General features: G+C 45.8%; 1 non-coding gene across 1 annotated transcript; it reads left to right on the forward strand.

Annotated features, from left to right (window-relative positions):
• The first annotated feature begins 2,654 nt into the window (after positions 1-2,654).
• TRNAR-UCU (transfer RNA arginine (anticodon UCU)) lies at positions 2,655-2,725 on the forward strand. Its single transcript has one exon. It is a non-coding gene; the product is annotated as a tRNA-Arg (tRNA).
• The last annotated feature ends 21,169 nt before the right edge of the window (positions 2,726-23,894 follow it).

Raw genomic sequence — 23,894 nt, forward strand, 5'->3', positions numbered from 1 at the left:
TGCTTCCCTGCACCAGGAACTCACGTGGTTTCTATCCTCAAAAGTGTGGAAGTTTGGGACTATTAGGCCCATACTGCAGGTCCCAACAGTTAGAGCCAGGACCAGTGATTGAGGCCCAAGAAAGCCGTCAGCGCTAGCCAGGCATGGAACATGCTTCCCGATGAAGGCAGTGGCCTCTCCATCACTTACGGTGCAGAGCAGGACTCAGCTGTCAGGGCTGTGAGTGCAGTGGGCAGTTTAACTTTTGGAGCCTGACAAATCTGAATTCAGATCTCTTGTCTTGTTATTATCGGGGCTTCCTTGGGACCCTTTACCTTTGTGAGTTTCAGGTTCATTATCTATAAATTAGAACCAATACTTACTCATGGTATTATTTAAAAGGGCACGTGAAGTGCCCGGCATTGCGCCTGGCACACAGGAGGTCCTCAATAAACGGCAGTGAGGATGGTGATGATGGGAATGATGAAGATGAGAATGAGGGTAACGATGAGGGTGACAAGGATTTTAGCAGTGATGAAGTTGGCAGTGGTTATTGCAGAAGGAATCCAGCACCAAACGGTGGATGCGACTAGAAGACCTGAGGTCGCCTGATATTTGATGACAAAATGCTCCCGGAGCTGGCCCCGCCCCTCTGCTGATCATCACTCCCACAGTGGAGTCCCCCTCCCACTAGGCTCAGCCTCTGAACAGGGAAGCCCTGACCTCGCTGGCCGTTGACACTGTGTTGCCCAGGGTCTGGGCAGAGGGGGAAGCCAGGGAGGAAGCTGATGGTAGCTTAGGGGAGGCTCTTACTTCTGTCAACATTCCTGGCCTTCCATGTGCTGTAACTGTCCAACAGGCCATAGGGAGAGATCCTCAGATAAGAAGGCAGCTTAGCCATCCTTTCATCCCACAGACCCCTCCCACTTAACATATGGGAAACTGAGGCCCAGAAGTGGAAGGCACTTGCTTAAGGTCATAGGTGAAATCCAGCGCTCCTGAATTCTAGCTTCACTCTCTTTCTACTTCAACAAAGTGCATCTGTTTGTGCCAGTTGTCAATTTACTGCCTCTCAGCTCCAAGTTCATTCTTCAATACCTGACCTAGAAGAGTGGACAACATTCCTTTCTGCATTTCCCTCTGCAGTGAGCAGTGTTGGGCTTTCTCAGCAGAGGAGACCAGAAGGATATTGAGGAGGGAGGGGCTCCCGCTGGTTCCAGCAGCTTCACCATCAGCAGTGTGGGCGAGTGTTTAGCAGGTCCCACTCACGTGCCCAGAGCCCACTGTGCTTTGGTGACCGCACAGCCCGGAATGGCCTGATACTCACCTTCCTGTGGCCTCTCAACGTGGAACCCACTTCCCACCCACACCGGCACCCTTGTTCTCGCCCCATGCCCATATGCCCAGCCACTGGCCCCAGCTCTCTGTATCAGGGCAGACCAGCTCCAGCCCAGGGAAACCACTGACTGTCTCTGCCATCCAGTAGGCTGCAACCACACCTCCTTCAGTGAGGTCTTCAGTAGGCTGCAACCACACCTCCTTCAAGGGAGCACCCTTCCAAGATTGTCATTACTTGGGTGCTTTCCCCTCTGTCCTAGGATACCACATGGGTTTCCCTTGTCTTATAGTTACACTTTTATTATAGTTTTATCATACCTACAGTACACTCGCCCTGTTTGGATCCCTACGCGGTTTCCATCTCTTGGTTACACACAAGCAAATACACCCTTGATGCCTGTGTTGTAGTTATTGTCAGCAACCCTGGTGGCTCCATTGTCCTGACAAAATACTTTCGTGCAAGGTGAGGCTGATCCACATTTATAGGTACCCAGCCCTATCCAGCTAATTTTTCCTTTTATGGAGCTCTTTTATTTAGAGGCCTCTCTGCTCAGTTCATTTTGGCCCTACCCTCCTCCCCATCACAATAAGAGAAGTTGCCATTTTCTTAACAATTTCTTTAAAATCCCTGTGGATTCTCTGGGGTATAGCTCTAGCTCAGCCATTCTTGACCCTATCCCAAGTGTAGCTGTCAGGAAATGTATTCATCTACTAAAGACAAGGATCCAGAATATAGGATCTTCAACCGGTTAATGATTTATTTTTCTCTCATGTAAGAGAAATCTGGATATAGGAAGTCTAAGGCCATTACGGTGGCTGTACATACCAAGTTGCCAAATATCCCAGCTCCCTCTTTATTTTTGTTCTGCTATTCACGTGGCCCAATACCTCATCCTAAAGGTTACGTCAATTGTTACATAATGGCAGCTGGCATTCCACCTCATTAGAGTTGCATTCCAGGCAGGGGCCAAAAAATGAAAGGGAGAAAAGAAAAGGAACTCCTGCCAGATGCATAAACTCCCATTAAAGAATTTTCCTGGAAGCTGCACCCTCCACCTCTGCTCACATTTATTGGCCACCCTGAGCTGCAAGGGAGGCTGGAGACATAACACCGCAAAGCAGCCTTGGCCTCTCATTCCTAAAGAAGAAAAGGAGACTGGGTCCTTGGCAGATGACAGTTTCTGCCCCAACAAGCAATCAAATGACAGAGAAAGCCTGAGATCAGGGCTCCAACCACAGGATCTCCATCAGGAAGTTTCCTGGAGGCAAGGCTGGACAGAGGGAGGGGATCCCTTATCAGCTATCTCTGCTTTTAAAATAGTTAAGAACGGTGGAGTGCACAGGTGGTTCAGTGGTAGAATGCTCGCCTTCTATGCGGGAGGCCTGGGTTCGATTCCTGGACCATGCACCCAAAAAACTAATAATGCTAATAAAGTAATTAGGAATGGGAAAATAACAGTAGATTCTCATTGCAGAAGTTTAAAAAAAAAACATAAATAATAGAGAAGAAAATTAAAATTCCCTTTAATCCCATCATTCAGAGATTTAAAGCCATAGGCTTTTTTGGTACATTTCCTTCTAGGTTTTCTTTTTCTGGGTATATTTAGAATGTGCTTCATATCCAGGCTTTTATGCTGGATATTTTTTACTTCTACTCTTAAAAGCATTTTGCCAACTTTTCAAATGTCTTATTTTTAACAGCAGCATAACATTTCATCATAGTTATTTTCATCCGTAATTAATGTGGCTAATCCCCCCATTGTTGGGCAGGCATTTATACAATTCCCACCTAAATTTGGCCATTATAAATGACACTGCGATGACAGAGCCTGCTCATAGATCTTCAACTCTTATTTCCTAGGAGCAGATTTCTGATCTTACCAAGTGTTCTAGTTTGCTAACTGCCGGAATGCAATATACCAGAAATGGAATGGCTTTTAAAAGGGGGGAATTTAATGAGTTGCTGGTCTACAGTTCTAAGGCCAAGAAAATGTCGCAAGTAAAAACAAGTCTAAAGAAATGTCCAATCAAAGGCATCCAGAGAAAGATACCTTGGTTCAAGAAGGCTGATGGAGTTCAGGGTCTCTCTCTCAAGTGAGAAGGCACAGGGCGAACACAGTCAGGGCTTCTCTCTCAGCTGGAAGGGTACATGGCGAACACGGCATCATCTGCTAGCTTACTCTCCTGGCTTCCTGTTTCATGAAGTTCCCCAGGAGGCGTTTTCCTTCTTCTCCTCCAGAGGTTGCTGGCTCGTGGACTCTGCATCTCATGGCTACATCGTTCTGCTTTCTCTGAATCTCTCTGAATCTCTTTCTCCAAAATGTTTCCTCTTTGAAAGGACTTCAGAAACTAATCAAGACCCACCCAAATGGGTGGAGACATATCATCCCTTAATCCAGTCTAACAACCATTCTTGATTAAATCACATCAACCAGGGAGATGATCTCATTATAGTTTCAAACATACAGTACTGAATAGAGATTATTCTACCTTTATGAAATGGGATTTATATTAAAACATGGCTTTTCTTAGGGGGCATATAGCCTTTCAAACCAGCACACCAAGACAAAAAGTATAGGCATTTTTAAGGCTTTTGATATTGTGATGGTCAATTTGGCTAAGCTATACTCCCTATAAGTATTGCTGTGAAAGTATTTTGTAGATTGGATTAACATTCATAATCAGTTGACTTTAAGTAAAGGAGATTTTCCTTGATGATCTGGGTGGGCCTGATTCAATCAGTTGAAAGGTCTTGAAGAACAGAACTGTCTCCGACAAGAAGAAGAAGTTCTGCCTGTGGACTGCAACTTCAGCTTGGACCAAGAACTCCAGTCTGCCCTTTCTGATGACTTGACCTATGGATTTCAGACTTGCCTAACCGCCCCCATGATCATATAAACCAGTTCCAAGAAAAAGAGAGGAAGTGGGGAGAGAAAAGGAGAGAGGAGGGAAGGAAAGAAATTGAATAAATTTATTTTATAGCCTACCAGTTATAATGTATATACTAGTTCTGGTCTGCTGGTGGAGACCTGACTGATAAACATATGTTTTGACAAATTGTTCCCCCAGAAGGCTGACCTGAGGTTCCACTCCCTGATCAGGGTCTAGAAACAACAGCACAGGGGGATGTGAAACCTCCCAACACCTTCTCCCTGACTTTCCCACCTCAGCCTCCTCTTCCCTGGTTCTCTTGGGAAACACAATGGAAAAGTTTATGTTCTAAAATATCTAATCAGGTATTTATCTCTAAGTACTTTAAAAAGTCAACATAATTACCAAAGTCCTATTAAGTTTAATTTGCAGCAAATTATGCATTTAGCATCAAGTTGGGGTTGCTTTGCTAGTTGGAGTGGAGATAGGGTTTGGCTATTTATAACAGTGGAGCTGATGATGAAATCAGACTGGGTAAGCAGACTTTAGCCCTTTCAGACGAAGGTGTTACTCCCAGTGGGGAGTGCCCTGGAGGCCTCCGGAATTGTACCTACAACCCCAGGTGATTGGGGGACTTGCAAAAAGAAGGGGAGGAGGGGATTAGCTAGCCAATTTAGTAGACAGACTAGGTTTCAAATCCTGGGATGTGTGCAAAGCTGAAAGGTGACAAGTGTTGTTGCTGTGCAGGTGGGTGTGGGGTGTGAATCCCAGAGGCAGGGATAAGGGGTTTTTGTCCTTCTCCTAGAGCCAATAAGATCGGTTGTCGGAGTTGGACAAGGTTGGATTTGCCCCTCTGACGTCATGGGGAACTGGACAGGAGAGGTTCCGAGGGCAGTAGGGAGACAAGTGAAGGGGAAGCTGTGCAGTCACCTGAGTGGGACGTGTGTCCGCTAGGTGTCTGCATCCCCCTTACAGCTGAGGGGCGGTTCTCAGCAGCGGACAACTTCTCCCTGCTTATCTCAGCTTCCCCACCAGAGGGCGTTCTCATGTACCCCGGGAGCTTGACCAGTCCAACCGTAGAGCAGGGCGCAGGGATTTAACACCCCAGGAGCAGCCCTCAACCACTGAGGGTGGGAGTAGGTGGAGAAATACCCTGTCCCCTCTGAGGGATGGTCTGGGGCACACTGACTGCTCACTTCCTCAGAGGCCTCCGGCGGGACTATAAAAGGGACCCACATCCGTTGTTGGAAGCAGAAGCCTCCAGTGGGCAGGTGCCTTACAAAATAACACTCTCCTTCTTCGAGATCCGCCCCCACATCTCCATTTAGCCACCAGACCATAACTGGATTCAGATCTAAGCATAAACCAACTGCAGAGGTACTGGACCTTTCAAGAGAGGAGACCAGTTAGTAATAAACAAAAAGAGCTGCAGGGCCTGGCTACACGCACCCTCAGGCACCAGGGAAGGATGTCCGGAAGAGGATCCTGGGGGTGTAGGTCAGGGAGGGCAGAACGTAAAGTTAATAAAGGTGATTTGTTGATATAGGAGAACTGTCTTGTGACACTGGATTTCACACTCAAAGGACCCTGGTGATGGGTCTAACATGTTGCTGCAATGACTCTTGGAATCTCGGAGAAAGCAAAGGTCAACATAAGTTGCAATGCCAGAATCCCTAGCTAACTGTGGAGGAAGGGGCCAAAGGGCTCCAAGGAGTACACATGCTAGGAAGGATCAACTATAGAAGCCCGGAAAGCCACCAGTTGGTTGTCATCCTCAGACAGCTTGGAGGGCATCTCCCTTATCAAGCCAATAAGGAAAGTTCTAGCCAGCAGTGGCTGAACTCCAGTGGGTGAGGGATGATGTTAGGATGCTGTGTTTCAGAACAGGATTCCCTGGCAATCATGATAGGAAAGACAGCCATCACTTAACCATCAGAAACCAGCAGCCTGTTTTTGGTTTTGTTTGTTTTGTTTTGGGGTGGAGCAGCCTCATTAAATCTAAACTTCATGAACTTCGAAAGACACTAGAAAGAGATTGCCATAGTCTAGGAGAAAATATTTACAAATCATTTATCTGATAAAGGACTAGTATCCAAAATATATTTAAAAACTCTTAAACTTCAGTAAGAAGAAAATATTGTCCGATATTAAAAAATGAGCTGCTCTTCATTTGACCCCAGGCGAGGTTCCTGGCCCCATCTTGAAGATGAGTCTGAGGTCTAGAGCAGCTCAGGGACACACAGAGAGTCAGAGACTGAGATTCGAGCCAAGTCAGACACCAAAACACATAGACCCCTCATTGGCTGCCCTCTGGAATGCTTTAAATCTCCATCTCCATCCTCAACTGGAGCCTGGAGCTGCCTAGTCATTCAAGTGGGGACTTTAAGTTGTTCCTCCACAGGACTAAGGTGAGGCAAGTGAGGCACATCAGGTGCAAAATTGTAAGGAAGCATTTGCTCGTGGGGCCAAGCAAGTGCCAACTCTGCTCCCGAGTGATCTTACCTTCTCTGCTGATGCTCAGACCAGGCTCCATTCCATCATTACCAGACAACGGTGGAGGACTCTCTGCCCGATGCACTCAATGACCAATTTCTAAGACCTTAGTTTCAAAGAGAGAAAGAGTTTATTGCTAGGCACGAAGCAGAAGAGTAGATGACCCATCAGCCCAAAACTTGTCTCCCCAAAGTGCAATAATTCTGATGGTTTTATAGTATCAAAAGATGGGCAGGTTTCAGGATAATGAGCACAATGGTTTTAGATGATGTAATAGGTGATCTAATTATTGAGCATGCGCTGATTGATTCCATGCTTAGTCATAGAATGTACGTAAGAAAATTGCAGCCTTAATGTGATGCTGGGAATGATTCTTAGTATTTATAATGAGGTATAGCTCACGTGTAGGTTAAAGTCTAAGCTGCTGTGCATGTCAGGCGGGCCTATTTTGGTTAGATCCAGCTTCAGTTACCAAGATAACTTTGGTACCAGGGTGAGTTAGTTCTGGGCTGACCCAAGGTCCTTCATTAACAAACATTTGGAATCTTTAGTGATCACAAGACTCCAAAGTCAAAAAAAAAGCAGAAAAAATGGGTACAAGTGAAGGTGAGTCACAAGGTTTTTACAGTCACAAGGGCACAAGATAAAGGCTCTCTCATTATCAGAGATCAAGGTAGTTGGATTACAGTTCAGAGATTTCAGGTATTTCCCTTTGTCTACTCCAATATACCAGAATACAAAAAGAAATATCTATATAATGATCCAGCAATCATAATTACATATATATATTTTTTTTTTTTTTTGCATTGCCAGGTACTGGGAATCGAACCCGGGTCCCTAGCATGGCAAGCAAGAACTCTGCCACTGAGCCACTGTTGCCCACCCCACAATTATCTTTTAAATCGTAGCTTCTTGGTTACACCATGGCTCTGCCTAGGACACCAGGTCCCCTGGCTCGGTACTTGCCCATCCCTTTCTTCAAATTGTCACTGGGGCCTGCCCATAGCCACAGGGCATGGATTAATCTGTCTTTAGACTTTTGGCCCCAGATCCTCTGTTCTCTTGCTCTCCTGGGCTGCTTGCCCACTGGCTAGATTCTCAGAAAAATGTTAAAGGCTCAGATGATGCTTGCTCCCAGGCAGTGGAAGGGCAAGGGCCTGGGCCTTGGTGTTGGCAGTGGATGAAAAATCCCATCACTTTGAACTGGTCATGACTTGTCCTGCCAATGTGTCTCAGCATGGAAGCAGGGTGTGCTTCCACGTGCGTCCATGCTTATGCATATGGAGACCAATAAATCCCTCTCTGCTCTCCTGGGTCCTGGAGGCAGGTTCTGGATCCATCCTGAGACTGCTGGATGGGCTCCCAGTTTGCTGAAGGAGTCTCATAATGAGTGTCAACTTGTGACCCCACCCTGGGCTGCTTCCGATTCAGCTTCAAGTTGAAAGAGAGGGTAAGAATCAAAGAAAGGAGAGGAAACACTTAAATCCCTAGAATCCCCAACCAGAATTGTCTCCAATAAACTGAGTCTAATTCTCATGGTACAGATGGAGAAACTGAAGCTCTGAGAAGGTGCCAAATGTTTACACATCTGGTGAAGGCTGGGTTTAGCACCAAGACTCCTGATGGTGCATTTGTGTGAGATGGGGTATGTGCATGTGTGTGTGCATACCTGTACGTGTGTGTGTGTGAACACCCTATAACTATGTATACAGGCTTTATTAGGGTTATACGTCACATAGTGAAATGTTTGAAGGTCACAAGGACAGAAGCACATTTTTCTTGGAGTGTGGGTATGTATGAGTGTGACTAGGTATGTGAGAGAGGTGGGAATGTGGTACAGGTGACGGTCTCGAGATAGCAGGGCTCTTCCAGAGCATGCGGGTGCCAGTCTCAGCAAGTCCTTGCACGATGGACCTTCAAAGAATGTACCTCAGGAAGGGCTAGAAGGACAGACTGGTGACATTGTGTGCAGGACTGAAGCCCAGGGTCCAGGACTTGGTGCTGAGCCCTAGGGGGTGAAACTGGAGCATCCCCTCCTTGCTGATCCTGAGCAGTGAGCCTGCAGGTAGGGACAAAGGGTCAGCCATGGTGGGTGCAGCCAACCAAGACCAGGTGGGGCACTGTCTCCCAGGGCTCTGTGGTGACTTCCATCCATTAAGATGCCTAAGATGAGATGGGACCAAGGGGCAGGCACTGGTCCCTCCCAAGGTCTCTCTCCATTCCTCGGCCAGCACCTCTGCAGCTTTCTTCTGCATGCCCAGGGATTTTACCAGCTCAGGCTTCCAGGAATCATCCCCTGTCCCTGTTTATGGTGAAAGAGACTCCATCATTTAGGACATACAGAGAGGAGTTATAATTAGAGACCTGAGGAAGGGTTTGTCCGGGAGACCAGCTCACTGCCCCAGGGTTGGAAGGGAACCACATCCTGACCTGGCTCCTCAAGCCCCTCTGTACCTGCCAGTTCTGCAGTGACCCTGGGGAGAATATAGGCGCTCTATCTAATTCAGCAGGGCTGAAACCTTCCAGCCCTTCCAGGCCCATGTGATGGATGGGTGGGTAGGGAACTGCTCTCAGCGACCAGGTCCTCTCTTGAAATAACCCCAGGGCTTACTTCTTGGAGAAGGAGGAAGTGTGATTTAAAGGGCCTTTAAATATACTACACAGCAACAGGGAATCATCTCTTTGGGAGAAGCATTGCCCTACCCCAATGTCAACTCTCAGTCTACCTTTCCAAGCTTCTCACAATGAAGTCCCCTGATAGTTCCACCTACCTACTGCATTCCAACTGAGCCAAACCTGAGAGAAGCAGGAAGCAGTGAAGTTACCTGGCCTCTTTTCCATGGCCAAGTGGGAGAAGAGGGGAGGCAGCCAAGGTGGAGCCACACTCTTCTTGTGTTCTCAGGTCAACAGGGGATGGTTAAGAGTTTGGGTTTCAGGATCCACAGACCTGGGTTCAATTTGCTCATGATATGACCTCGAGCAAGTCCCTCTGCCACTTGAGGGACAGATGTCTCATCTAGGCAGGCCCCATGCTGGGCTCTGGGACACTGGAGCTGTCTCGGAGGCGGTTCATACTCTCAGAGAAAAAAAATCACTCTTCATCTGATTAATCTAATTAAGGGTAATCAAGTTGTGGATCTCTGTGCAGCAGGGTGAGTGATTAGGAAAAATTACTTCCCTGCAAAGAGTTTAATATTTTTGTTCCATAAAAAAAAGTGAGCTCTCTGCCCCCAACCTCACTGACCAAAAGGGCCCTTGGCTGGGAGCACCGGCTTGGTTGGAGTGTCAAACTACAACCATCATGGGCAGGAGGCAAAGAGCCCCACCTTCAGGTCTCTCCCACATCCATCAGTTGGATGTTACGCTCATACACACCCACATCTTGCCATAAATACACACGTTTGTCCTTGTGTTTTTATTGTATGCCTACAGACCCTCCCTCAAGAGAACCAAAGAATCCTTGAGAGTCAAGGATATAATTACATGATAAATGTGCATGTGTGCCTGTGTGCTTGTGTGTGTGTGTAGCATATTGGGAAAGGACTTGTGGTAACTTCGCTGCTTCCTGCCTCTCCCAGGTTTGGCTCAGTTGGAATGCAGTAGGTAGGTGGAACTATCGGGGGACTTCATTGTGAGAAGCTTGGAAAGGCAGGCTGAGAGTTGGCACTGGGGTAGGGCAATGCTTAGCCCAAAGAGATGATTCCCTGTTGCTGTGTGGTATATTTAAAAGGCCCTTTAAATCTCACTCCTTCCTCCTTCTCCAAGAAGTAAGCCCTGGGGTTATTTCAAGAGAGAGGACCTGGTTGCTGAGAGCTGTTCCCTACCCACCCATCCATCACGTGGGCCTGGAAGGGCTGGAAGATTTCGGCCCTGCTGAATTAAATAGAGGGGATTCCTACCCACACCCTTTCTGGGCTTGTCCCCAGCCCACATGCCCCCAAATTAGGGGCAGAGAAACTGGGAGAAGGGGGACTAAATAAAGGGATAAGAGGAAAGGGGGAGAAGTTACCTGTTCACTGGTAGCAAGTGGACAACAGAGACATTCCTTGGAGGACTTTGGAGATTGTAGGGATCTCCTTCTCTTCTCCATCATGTATCTTTGAGTTTGAAGAAGAGTAAAGGGCAGAAAAACATCAAGAATTACATAACCTGGTACGGTGGTTTGGAGGTTGTATAACTCAGAAAGGAACATGTTCTTTTAATCTGTTCCTATAAGTGCAGACCTATTATAGGTGAAAACTTTTGTTTAGGCTATTTCAACTGAGGCCTGTCCTGGGGTAGATCTTAATCCTCTAACCAGAGTCCTTTATAAGAGGACAAAACACATACAAAAGTTAAAAGATGAAATTAAGAGAAGCTCTCAGTAAAATCCCAAGGGAAGCTGAGAGGAAGCCACTGAAGCCAGAAGCTAGAAGCTGCGAAACCCAGGGAAAAAGACCAGCAGATGCGAGCCACATGCTTTCCCACGTGACAGAGGTGTCCCAGATACTGGCAGCCTGTCTTCAGAGTCCTGGTATCATCCTGTTGATGTCTTCGGCTGGACATGTTCATGGCCTAAGAACTGTACATTGTGAGCTAATAAATCCCCATTGTAAAAACCAACTGTTTCTTGTATATTGCATTCCAGAAGTTCTAGCAAACCCAAACACCTAGAATCAAGAATATAGAATCCTAGGGTGGGCCACAGTGGCTCAGCAGGCAGAGTTCTTGCTTGCCATGCCAGAGACCCAGGTTTGATTCCAAGTGCCTGTCCATGCAAAAAGAAAGAACATAGACTCTTTCTATAGATTCTATATGATCTAGTGCTATAGATCATAAAACTTGGAATCATGGAACTTAGAAGAAGAGGCCCCAGAATAACAGAATTCTAAACCAAAAAAATGCAAAACCCAGTCATAGAATTTAGAGCTATGGAACCCAGAACAGAGAATAAAAGATCTTGAACCCAAAGTTATGGGGCCCAGAGCCCAGAATCACGGACTCTAAAAACTAGAATCTGGGCCTTCTGCTCTCTCTGAGACTCTTGCTTCCTCCTATAACATATTACATCTTCAGGGTCCCACTCAAAAGCTGTTTCCTTCAAGAAGCCTCCCAGATGCTCTCAGCTCTGACAGGACCCTCCCTCCTCTGTGTTGTCTAGTCCTTCCTTGAGTACTGTGATGCTGTCCATGCTTGTCATCTCCTGCCACTCAGCCTGACTTCCCTCTGCATGTGGACCCCATTCACACTTGTTCAACCATGTTTGTGGAAAGACTGAATTATTGGGTCATCTGACCTGAACACTCTCATGTTCAGGACAGGGTGCCTGAAACCCAGAGAGAACACGTTTTTAACCTGTATTTAACAAAAATCTTGGAAATCCCAGCCAAGATCCCAGCTTTCCTTATCCCAAGCCTAGGGCTCCTTTCCTGCCCCAGGCTGTCTCTGGAAGACTGCAGTGTTGGCATGAAATGTCACCATATCTCATGACTTTATAACATCTCCATTGTGGCTTAGATTCACCCTGGAAAGCCTCAGAAATGTAGGGGAAACTACTCAGCCTGGGAGTGCTGGTGATGGTAGTAGGATGATAGTAACTTCCTGAAGAAAGTGACCCTTGAGCTAAGTCTCAAGGGGCAGGTGTGTGTACCCCAGGTGAAATGGGCATGAGGGAGGCTGTTCCAGTCATAGAGAAGTATATGAAAAAGCCAAGAGGTAAAAGATGCATCATGTATTTAGAGACCACAGGTAGAGAGTAATCATAGGGGCAAGAGGTGATGTTACAGGAGACCCTGCAGTATTTTTTATACTGTCCTAAAATGTTTAGGCCTCACCTAATGTACCCCTTGCATATATTATATCCTCAGATTTCCTGTAGCTCCTTAGGGGTAGGGCTATATTTCTTCCCTAATATCCAAGGATAAATAGATTTGATCAAGAGAAAGGGCAGAGAGGGGTGTGGCCTAGGAACAGCACTGCTGGTCCAAGCACAGACAGTATAGTTAATAAGGAAAGGAGTGAGTGAATGTCAAATTGGGCCAGGTAGGAGTTATCAAAAGTAATTTGAACCAGAAGAGGGGGAGGAGGTACAGGATGGTCAGGAGGGCAAACAGAATGTGAGGGTTCCTGGGTCAGCTAGTCCCATGTGGGCTTCAGCACCATGGATAGCTCATAGGGCAGTTCTCATCAGATTCCTGGGATCACTCTTTCCTGTCCTCCAGCTGGAATCATTGGTTATTGGTAAAGGGAATTTGCTCTTGCAAACTGTGCATTATGACCAAGGAAGAAGGCCTGGGCTCTGAAGCTAGACTGTCTGAATGCTGGCTCCACCACTTACTAATAGTGTAACCTGGGCAAGTTTCTTAACTTCTCTATGCTATGGCTGCTTTGTCTATCACATAAATGTAATAATGGTACCTACCTCACAGGGTTGTGGTGAGGATTAAGTCAAAAGAACTTAGCAGAGTGGCTGTCACATATCTTAGTGCTAAAAGAATATGTGAGCCATACTGTCGTTATTATTCCAAGATTTTTCTATACAAGATTAGGGTTTGGGACCCTGTGTTAGTTTGCAAGCTACTAGAATGCTATATACCAGAACTGGAATGGCTTTTGAAAAGGAGAATTTAATAAGTTACAAGTGTGTAGTTCTAAGCCTATAAAAATGTACAAAGTAAGACATCCAGGGAAAGATTCTTTAATTCAAGGAAGGCCGATGGGTCTGGGACTGTTCTGTCAGCTGGAAAGTCACGTGCTGGCATCTGTTGGCCCCTTGCTCCTGGGCTCCATTGTTTTCAGCCTCTGTTCCTGTGGGGGTTCCTCACTTTGTTTCTCCAGGGCTGGCTTTCATCTCTCGGCTTCCTTTGACTCCCTCCAGGTTCTGACTTGCTTAACTTCTTATGGTGACACCTGCTGGTCTCCAAGCATCTCCAAACATCCTATCACTGTTCTCCAAGTACTGGATCTGTGTCAGCTCTGCTCTGAAGTTTCTGTTGGCTCTGTCATTTCTGACTGTCTCCAAAATGTTTCCTCTTTTAAAGGATTCCAGTAAACTAATCAAGACCCACCTGGAATGGATAGAATCTATCTCCATCTAATCAAAGATTATACGCATAATTAGGTGTGTCACATCTCCATGGAGAGAATCTAATCGAAAGTTTCCAACCTATAGTACTAAATCAGGATTAAAAGACATGGCTGCTCCCACAAGATTGGATCAGGATTAAAACATGGTTTTTCTGGAGTACATAATACTTTCAAACAGCACAGACTCCATTCTCATTCTGTAAAATGAGGCTATTTGCTTCATTCATATCTTACCGTAAGATGGTATTTTATATTGTTTGGTAAAACATTGGACTAAGTAACATTTACATTCCATAACTTTCCAGCCATAATTGTTCCTGGGTCTTTGATTTGGGACTTTCCATGAGTAGGTAAAGAGTTGAGCATGAGGCCTTTGGAACAGGGTATGCCCATTGTAAAGTATTAGAAGCCATTGTCAATGCCAGTGTGTTGTAGTTTGCTAGCAGCCAGAATGCAATATACCAGAAATGGAATGGCTTTTAAAAAGGGGAATTTAATAAGTTGTTAGTTTTCAGTTCTAAGGCCAAGAAAATGTCCCAATTAAAGCAAGTCTATACAAATGTCCAATCTAAGGCATCCATCCAGAGAAAGATACCTTGGTTCAAGAAGGCCGATGAAGTTCAGGGTTTCTCTCTCAAGTGAGAAGGCACAGGGCGAACACAGTCAGGGCTTCTCTCTCAGCTGGAAGGTCAGATGGTGAACACAGCATCATCTGCTCGCTTTCTCTCCTGGCTTCCGGTTTCTTGAAGCTCCCCAGGAGGCATTTTCCTTCTTCATCTCCAAAGGTCACTGGCTGGTGGACTCTCTGCTTCATGGTGCTGCAGCATTCTCTGCTCTCTCCGAATCTCCTTCATTTTCCAAAACATTTCCTCTTTTATAGAACTCCAAAACCTTATCGAGACCCACCCAAATGGGTGGAGACATGTTGTCACCTAATCCAGTTTAACAACCACTCTTGATTAAATCGCATCTCCAGTTTTAAACTTACAGTACTGAATAGGGATTTTTCTGCCTTTATGAAATGAGATTTAGATTAAAACATGGCTTTTCTAAGGGACATATATCCTTTCAAACCAGTACACAATGTTTTTAGCCTGCATTGCTCCTTTGCACCTTCCCCAAGGTAAACTCAGGCTTCTTGGTCCTTGAGCCATGATATGCAGAGACTCACCACTGTCCCCTCACATACTACACTTCAGCCTTATTGGCATCCTTTCAGTTTCTTTAATAGACTACACTCCTTTTCTCCCCGGAGACCAAAAACATACCATTTCTTTTGCCAGGAATGTGCAATATCTTATAGGATTCTTTCAGCTGCAAGTGCGAAAAAAAAAATTCAATTTGGTTTAAACAGACTAATTTTAAAAGGAAGTGAAGTGGTAAGTTTACTTTAAAAATGCAGGGGGTAATGTCTTTAGGAATAGCTAGATCCAGGACTCAAATGATGTCATCAGGAAATTGTCATTTCTCTCATCTGCACTGGTGTCATTTGCAGTCATACTCTCTGCTCTGGGCAGGAAATGGGCACTTGATGTGAGCATCAAGCTTACATCATACTGACTTAGTGTCTCTCTTTCCTGATAGCTTTATTAAATGTGCCTAGTATGATTCTCATTGGTCAGGCTTGGGTCATTACTGAAATCACTACTGCAGCTAGGAGGTGAAATTAGCTGAATGGCCAAGTTTAGGTAGCATGCCTACCATGGGGCCAGGAGATGAGGTCAGCCCCACCTGGATGGAGAGCGGATTGGAGTTGTTTGCAAACAAAAATCAGATGATGGTCTTCCTGGAAGAAGATAGATGGACTCTGGAAAGCTAACAAATCAATAAACAGATGCCCCCCTCCACACTGTCTCCCCTTTTCTTTGTGTGTAGGTCATTTTTCAGGTCTTAGATTAAGGGACACATCCCCAGAAAAGAATGTCCTGTCCCCTGAGCTAAACCACAGCCCTCTAATCCTTTTGCTTTAGTTTTTAGCTCTTTTATGATTAAAGCTGGAGTTTATTGAATGCCTACTATGTACCAGACACTATTCTAAGTGATTTACATGTATTAACTAATTTAATCCTTCTAACTTTCATTTGAGGTAGTTTTTTACCTCCATTACAGAAATGAGGAAACTGAGGCTCAGAGAGGGAAAGTAACTTGCTCAAGTTCATGCAGTCAGAATGTAATAGGGCTGGGATTCAAATTTAGGCAGTCACTCTTCAAAGCCCACCTTCTGAACCCCCTGCTGTCAGCCTGTCTTCTCCCGCAGGGTGTCAACCCCATAGCGGGAGGACACCACCTGTTTCACCCATTGTCCTTCCTGTCACCTCCAGCACCAGCATTGCATGTGGCACAGAGAAGGACTTAGTGGCTTCACTTTCGCAACAAGAAAAATGAGGTTGGCCCAATGCTTCCCTCCCTACAAGGGGACTTTGGAGAGTCAAACCCAGATTTTGGCCCCACGCTCCTCTTCTCACCTTCCTTGCTCACTCCTCCTTCCTTCCCACACCCTTGTCCTCTCCTTCCTACCCTCCCTCACCCTCTCTGTCCCTCCCTAACACCTTCTCTCCCTCACCACCTGCACTCCCCTTTCTCTGCCTCTATCCTATCTCCTCCCTCTCCCCACCCTCTGCCCACCCCTAGCTAATGAAACAATGCTGTGGAACGTGTTTCATTTGCATTTGGCTCAGGGGCCATGGAGGGCTAGCAGCCATGTTCATTCAAGGGCTCTGTGTAAAGGGATGTAATGAACCAGTTTTATTACAGCAGTCACCTCTGCCCATCCCCTGAGGCAAGTACGTGTTCATTGGGAAGAAAGAGAACCAAAAACCTCAGCCTTGAGTTCCTGGAGTTCGGTGATAGGAAGAGGGCCCAATGCTGGACCCAAACAAGGCCAGGATTGCCACCGACCCAGGGACAGGATGGAAGGAAGGACGAAGCTGGTCCCAGGCTGCTCCCATTACTGCAACACCACATGTCAGAAAGCCCCATTGGTTTTGACTAGAGCCATGTCAGGGTGATGGTTATTAAATTTCAGGGGTGGCTATTACAAGGGGTCCTCAGATTCATCTTTTGCATCTCTAATATCTGGCACTATCAGACCTGCCTGTAGATGGAAGAATTGGCTTGGCACATATTTTATTGTTCTATTATATGCATGTGCTATTGTGGTTATAGTAACAGAGAAATTCCTTGTAAAGCACTTCTGAAATCCTGGAAGCTTCTGCTCATTCCATATTTCCTCAGTCATTGATATTGAATAGTAACAGTTGTAGTAGTGATACAATGATAGCAATCACCATCTATTGATAACTTATTGTATACTGGGCATCGGGCTTAGTGATTTCATAGATTATTTTATTTAATCCTCAAACAACTTGGGGGTGAGGGTAGTTGTTATCCCTCTTCTTTCATGGATGAGGAAACTGGGACTCAGAGAAGTAAACTGCCAACATCAAGGCCATTGGCTACAATGTGGTAGAGCAGGAATTTGAACTCAGATCTACACACCTTAGCCACTGCGTCCTACCACTTCCCATTTAAAAGGACAGGGAACTTCCTCTCCTGGCAAAGATGAAGTAATGAAGACCAGTTTACCTTCCTACCTGAAACTACTAAGAAATTAGACAAAATATATGAAACAATAGGTTTCAAGACACTCAACATCAGTCAAGAGAGGACAGTGATCCCCAGGAGATGGGACACAAAAAAGTGATGCCAACAATTCCCCCAGCTCTTTGGTTTGAGAAAATTTCCAGCCCATGGTACAGGGAGGGGAAGTCAGATGGGGCACAGCAGTTTCCCTAAGTTGAAAAGACAGAGAGGAGAAACCAGAAAGAATAAGACAGCTGGAGTTCCTAGGACAGAGTGTCAAGAGGAGAGAGATGAAAGGCGAGAACTCTGGAGATCTGCAGAAGGTCCCCTCAAGTGTCCAGCTAAGTATGACAAGTGCACACATGTGAGGAGACCATGGGACTCTGGGGAAAGAACCACCCAAAAGGATTAGAGCCAACAGGGCCCCAGGCTCCCGCACGCCTGGGAGGAGTGCCTGTCCCCACCACCCAGACTGGAAAACCTCACAATTCACCAGGAATTGAGTTACGTCCATGGGAGGGTGTTGCCTAGATAGTAGGAAATAAATTGGGCTGAGCAATACTTTGGTTCTACCCATCAAACATAAAAGCAAGACTTGAAAGGATCAAGCTGTTAACCAGTTGCACCCCAGAACATAGCTAATTTTACAGAGATAAAAAGAAATCCAGCACCCGACAAGGTAAAGTTCACAATGCCCGGCATCTAATTAAAAATTAGCAGGCATGCAAAAAAGCAGGAAAATACAACCTATAGCAAAGAGATAAATGAATCAATTCAAAACTGACCCAGAACTGGTCACAGATGTTAGAATTAACTGACAAGGATATTAAAGCAGATAAAATTCTACTTCATATGTTCAAAAAGTTAAGTAGAGACATGGAAGATACACTTTTTAAAAATACCTAAATCAAACACTGAGAGGTAAGGTAAAAAAAAAAAATGTACTGGATAGGCTTAACAAGTAGGTTTAGAAATTACGAAAGAAAAGCTAGTGAACTTGGCAATATGGCAATAGAAATTAATGAAACTGAAACTGAGATAAAAGAGACCTTTTAAAAAGTGAACAGAGCAGTATGGAGCTGTGGGACAAATTCAATCTGTCTAATGTTCTTAATTGGATTCCCTGAATGGGGGCTGGGGCATTGGTAAAAAAAAAATGATGGCTGAAAATTTTCAAATCTGTTAAAACAATAATCCTTCAGATCAAAGAGCTCAACACAACCAAGTACAAGAATCATGAAGAAAAGTACAGGCTTTTATTTTAGAGATTGACAAATTGATTGCAAAATTAATATGGAAGTAAAAAGAACATTAAATAGCCAAACAACCTTGAAAGAGAAGAACAGAGGTAGAGGACTAACACTACATGATTACAAAACTGATTAATGACTACAGTAATTAAGACACTGTGGTGTTGGCTTAAAGAAAGATTGATACCTCATAGGACACAACAAAGTCCAGAAATAGACCCACAAGTTCATGGATGATCCATTTTTGACAAAGGTGAAGAAACAATTCAATGGAGAGCACATAGTCTGTTCATCAGATGGTGCTGGAACAACTCAAAACCCATATATAAAGAAAAAAAATTTTGATCCACGCTTCATGCCATGTACAAAAATTAATTCAAAATGTATTATAAGCCTAAATGCAAAAACTATAAAACTTCTATAAGAAAACTTTTGTGATTTGGGGTTAGACAAATATTTTTTAGACACAATGCCAAAAGCATTGATAAATTTTATTTCCTCAAAAATAACTATGTCTGCCTTTTGAAAGACTCTGATAAGAGACGTAAAAAGCAAGACACACTCCAGGAGAAAATACTTTCAAATTATATGTCTGGTAAAATATTTGTATTCTGAATATATAAAAACTTTTTCCACTCTATACTAAAAAGATAACCTGTTTTTAAAATGGGCAAAAGATTTGAATAGACATTTGTTTTAGTTTCCTTGGCTGCCAAAGCAAATATTTGCAATGGGTCGGCTTAAACACGGGAATTCATTAGCTTACAATTTCGAGGCTAGAAAAAAGTCCTAATCAAGTCATCATCAAAGCAATGCTTTCTCCCCAAAGACTGCAGGCTGACTGCTGGTGATCCTTGGTTCCTCCATCACATGGCAAGGCACGTGCTGTGTCTCCTGGTCTCTTCCAGGTCCATTTTAGCTTCTTACTTCCATGGTTTTCTGTCTCTTTGTCTAAATTTCATTCTCTTATAAAGGACTCCAGTAATAGGATTAAGACCCATCCTGAGCAACCTCATCAAAAAGTTCTACCTACAATAGGTTCACACCCATAGGAATGGATTAAGTTTAAGTACATGTTTTTCTGGGGTACATACAGCTCCAAACCACCACAACATTTCTCCAAAGAAGATATACAAAAGGCCAATAAACACATGCAAACTATTCAGTATCATCAGTCATGGGGGAAATGGGAAATGCAAATCAAAACCTCAAGAAGTCTCTGCCCACATATCAGAGGGCTAAAACTAAAAGACTCACCACAGCAAGTATTGGTGAGGGTGGAGGAACTGGAAGTTTCATACTCTGCTATTGGAAACATAAAATGATGTGAAGGCTTGGAAAACAATTTGGCTGTTTCTTAAAATGTGAAACATATACCTGCTATATGATCCGGCCAATCCACTCCTAAATATTTACCAAGAAAAGTAAAAATATATGTCCATACAAAGATGAGTACATGGGTACTTACAGTATCTTCATTTGTAATATTTGAAAACTGGAAACAACTCAAACAGGTGATGGGATTAACAAACTTCCATGTGGCCATATGTAAAATACTACTCAGCTTTAAAAATGAATGAACTATTGATACAAACCCAGCAATGCATATGAATCTCAAAATAATTATGCCAGGTGAAAGCATCCAGGCAAAAACAAGGACATACTGTCTCACACTATTTGTATAAATGTCTAGAGAATGCAAGCTGCTCTATAGTGTCAGAAAGCAAATCAGCAGTTGCTTAAGGATAGAGCAGGCTTGGGAAGCTGAGAGAGGGGTTACAAGAGAGCACGAGGGCACTTTAGGGTGTGTTATTTTGACTGTAATGGGTGTTGTCTTGACTGATGATGATCTCCCTCTCTCTCTAAATAGATATCTATATGTACATTTATGACAAACTTATCAAAGTGTGCGTTTTAATTATAGGAAGTTTATTATATGTCAGTCATGCTTCATTGCAGCTGTTTAAAAAGCAAGATAGTTCATGGCACTTAAAACTTCACATTTTATTATTAAAAATTTAGAAAAGGTGGAAAAGCATCCTCCCACTCAACATGTCCTGGTAATGAATGATGGTTCTGAAGAAGGTTCACCTTCTTTTCCAGGATTAACTTGGAAGGGGCTGTAAAGGCACCTGTAAAGCCACCTGAGTCGATTGAGGCTCTAGCATCTTTGTCTATAATAGGTGAGTTTCTGTCCTGGGAGGAGGGCATTTGGGGGCAGAGAAGCCTGCCTTAGGATCTGAGAGCTGCAGGGAAATCAGCAGGAACTGGGACCAGCTCCGGGCCTGGGAACAGGGAGATGTAGGCTTGGGCCCTGGCTCAGCCTCTAACTCGGCAAATTCAACCTGCAACATGCGCGTGTTGGGCACCTGCCACGTGCCAGACGGTGGTGATGGACAGGGTAGAAGCAGACAAACCCTGGCCATATCAGGCTTCTCTACAGAGAGAACGCTGAGGTCTCAGGGGCCAGTCAAAGGCTCAAATGTCAGCAGGGGCCAAGTAGGTCACTTGTGACTCACCTGGGTAAGCGGGAACTGTGGGGACCCCAGGCAATAGCCCACCACCAACAGCAACTACAGGAAAGCTGCTGATCAGTTCCCCCTAAAGCCTGCTGTGAGAACGTTAGCCTGGTGGGGCTGCACTTCTGATTTGCAAAAGAAGTTAGGTGTGAAATCTTCAGGTTACTAAATATTAACAACTAGCCCAAATTTAAGAACAAACATGTGAGTCCCCTCTTCCTTGATGGATCGGCACACTTGACTGTTGGAGTCCAGGTTCCTTGGAAAGATGTGGCAGCTCAAGGAGTTGTAAGAGAGGAGACGCGTCCCTGCCAAGGCCCTGCCCCATTCCCACTGCTCCAGGGATGGGGCCAGCCCCAGACAGGGAGAGGCCTGGTCAGTAGGGAATAGACCTACTAGATGACCCTGGGCCCTCCTGAGTCTCGGGTTGGGGAAGGTGTCTGGGCAGGGGGTGTGAGTGTTGGGAGGAAGGCAGAGTATACCCCAGAGGAAACCGTGAAGTCTTTCACAGGCCAGCAGGGACTCAAAGGAGCCTTACAGAGATCTGGAGGGGCCATGAAGAGAAACGACTGGACAGTTCTCATTCCCAAAATAGCAATAAAAAAACTAACCTTGGGCTTATTTTGTGCCCAACTCCATCTAATCACTTCACATGTATTATCTCATTTAATCCTTACCGTGGCCCTACATGGAGGTGCTATTATGACCCCATTTGACAGGCAAGGAGACAGGCACAGGAAGATTAGGCCACTTCTTCAATTCGCAGTCCTGGATCGGGCCCAGGAAGGACTGAGTCCAGCAGCCGGGCTCCCACCTCCACCCCTTGTGGGGCTGGGACGTGCTTCCACGTGTGACCCTCTGCAGAGGACCTGCTCTGCATACATCAGGCGCCGGGCAGGGGCTGTGCTCCCATCATGTCACTGGACAGGCACAATGACTCAGGGAGGGGAGTCAGCATTCCCACTTCACAGGTGAGAAGACTGAGGCTCAGGAGACAGAGGAGCACTGAGTTTGGCCAGCCCCAGGTCTCGGGTTCTGATGAACCTGAGATGATGGCAGGTTCGGGCCAGCCTGACTCCAGAGGTACCCACCCTGAACTCTTCTGGGGTGCAACAGCAACTTCAAGAATGGAAGGGCTATTTGGGGTCCCACTCTGAGGGCCTAGGTAACTTAGACATCCCCTCAGAGGGAGTGAAGCTGACCTCCCACTCATTCCGCCAGGAGCTGGCCCCAGCTCCTGCCCACCTCAGCTTGGTCATCTGTGCGACGAGGCCAGCACCCCACCAGTCCCTCCCTTATTAAGGATTAGATACAGAGAAGATTCCTGCTGACCCCTTAGATTGCAGCAGAACTTTGAGCCCCAGAAACTCCTTCCTCTACCAAGGGCCCTTTCCAGAAGCATAATTTATTAACTTCCCAAACGGAAGCAGCCGCACCCCACAGCCCCTGTGCTTAGGAGCTGCCATCCGCGCCAGGCTGCCCAGGCACACAGCAGCCAGGTCACACTGTTCCTGCCAGTAGAGCCTCCATGTTCAGTTTCCTCCAGCTACAGTGGGGGCTGAACCTGTGAGACTGGTGGGGTGTCTACTCCCCCAGGGCAGTGGGGCCTGTGCAGGGAATGGGGACATGGAAGAAATCTAGGGGGAAGGCCCAAGGAGGTAGCATGGTCAAGGAAAGGGAGGCCTCAAATGCCTTAAGGGGAGAACGCACGTGTCCTGAGCACCTACTGTGTGCCCAGCATTTCTCTGCAGCCCTTAACTAAGCTTCATTGCTTTGGGAGGTAGATGTTGTCACTAATTCCCTTGTAATCACTTCTATTTTGCTCATGAGGAAACAGAGGCCCAGAGAAGTTAAGTGACCTGTGCAAGGACACACAGCTTGGCCATGGGGGAGCAGGGATTCATTCTGAGGCCTCTGGTGACATTTAAGTCCATCTTCTTCCTCCCAGTGACACTGTCTAGACTTGCCCTTCATCATGTGGAGGTCCCCATGGCTCCCTCCCACTCTGCTTTCCCCACCAAGCTCCTGGGAATGGGAAACCTAGTCACAGCCTTCCACAAGAGAGGCAAAAAAATCCCTGTAGAGAGGTGTGGCCAAGATGGCAGCTTAGCAATGTGCACATTTTAGTTCATCCCCCAGAACAATTATTAAATAACCAGAAACAGTACAGAACAGCTCCTGGGGCCATGTCAGTGACCGGACACACAGCGTACCCCAGTCTGGACCAGCTGGACCAGCTGTGAGCCTCCCCAGAACCATGAGTTCCCCAAGCCGCTACAGCTGGCACCCCTCCCCCACAGGCTGCTTCCCAGAGGGGAAAGGAAAGAGACTTTAACAGCATCAGGGGCTAAGACCAACCAAACACCAATTGTGGAATTAATTAACAAATTCTGACTACTAAAAATAGGCCCCCAGCTCAGGTGAACCTGGTCAAAGTGGAGGTCGCTCATTGGGCTAATGGAAAAAGAAAAAAAAGAAAAGAAACAGAGATTTTTGTGGCTGTGTTTCTACAAAGGCTTGGCTGCCTCTGGATTCAGTGGCAGGACTTCTTAGGCTGCAACTGCCCCAGGCACAGGCAGAAACAAGCTCCTTTCAGGGTGTGTCTCCAGCCTGTGCCTTCCCCAGGGGAGGGGTGAAGCCCAACTCAGGTGGAATCCCTCCCTCAAAGAATTCAGAACCCAGGGCTTGGTAATTTGAAGCCATTAAAACCAGCCTACAACCTCTCCTCTGTCTCCACCACATCCCCAGCAGGGAGAGTCTTCCAAAGTTAAAGGTACCGCATCATCTTATGCTGGTG

Source organism: Tamandua tetradactyla, chromosome 2 (genome assembly GCF_023851605.1).
Source record: "Tamandua tetradactyla isolate mTamTet1 chromosome 2, mTamTet1.pri, whole genome shotgun sequence".
Lineage (NCBI taxonomy): Eukaryota > Metazoa > Chordata > Mammalia > Pilosa > Myrmecophagidae > Tamandua > Tamandua tetradactyla.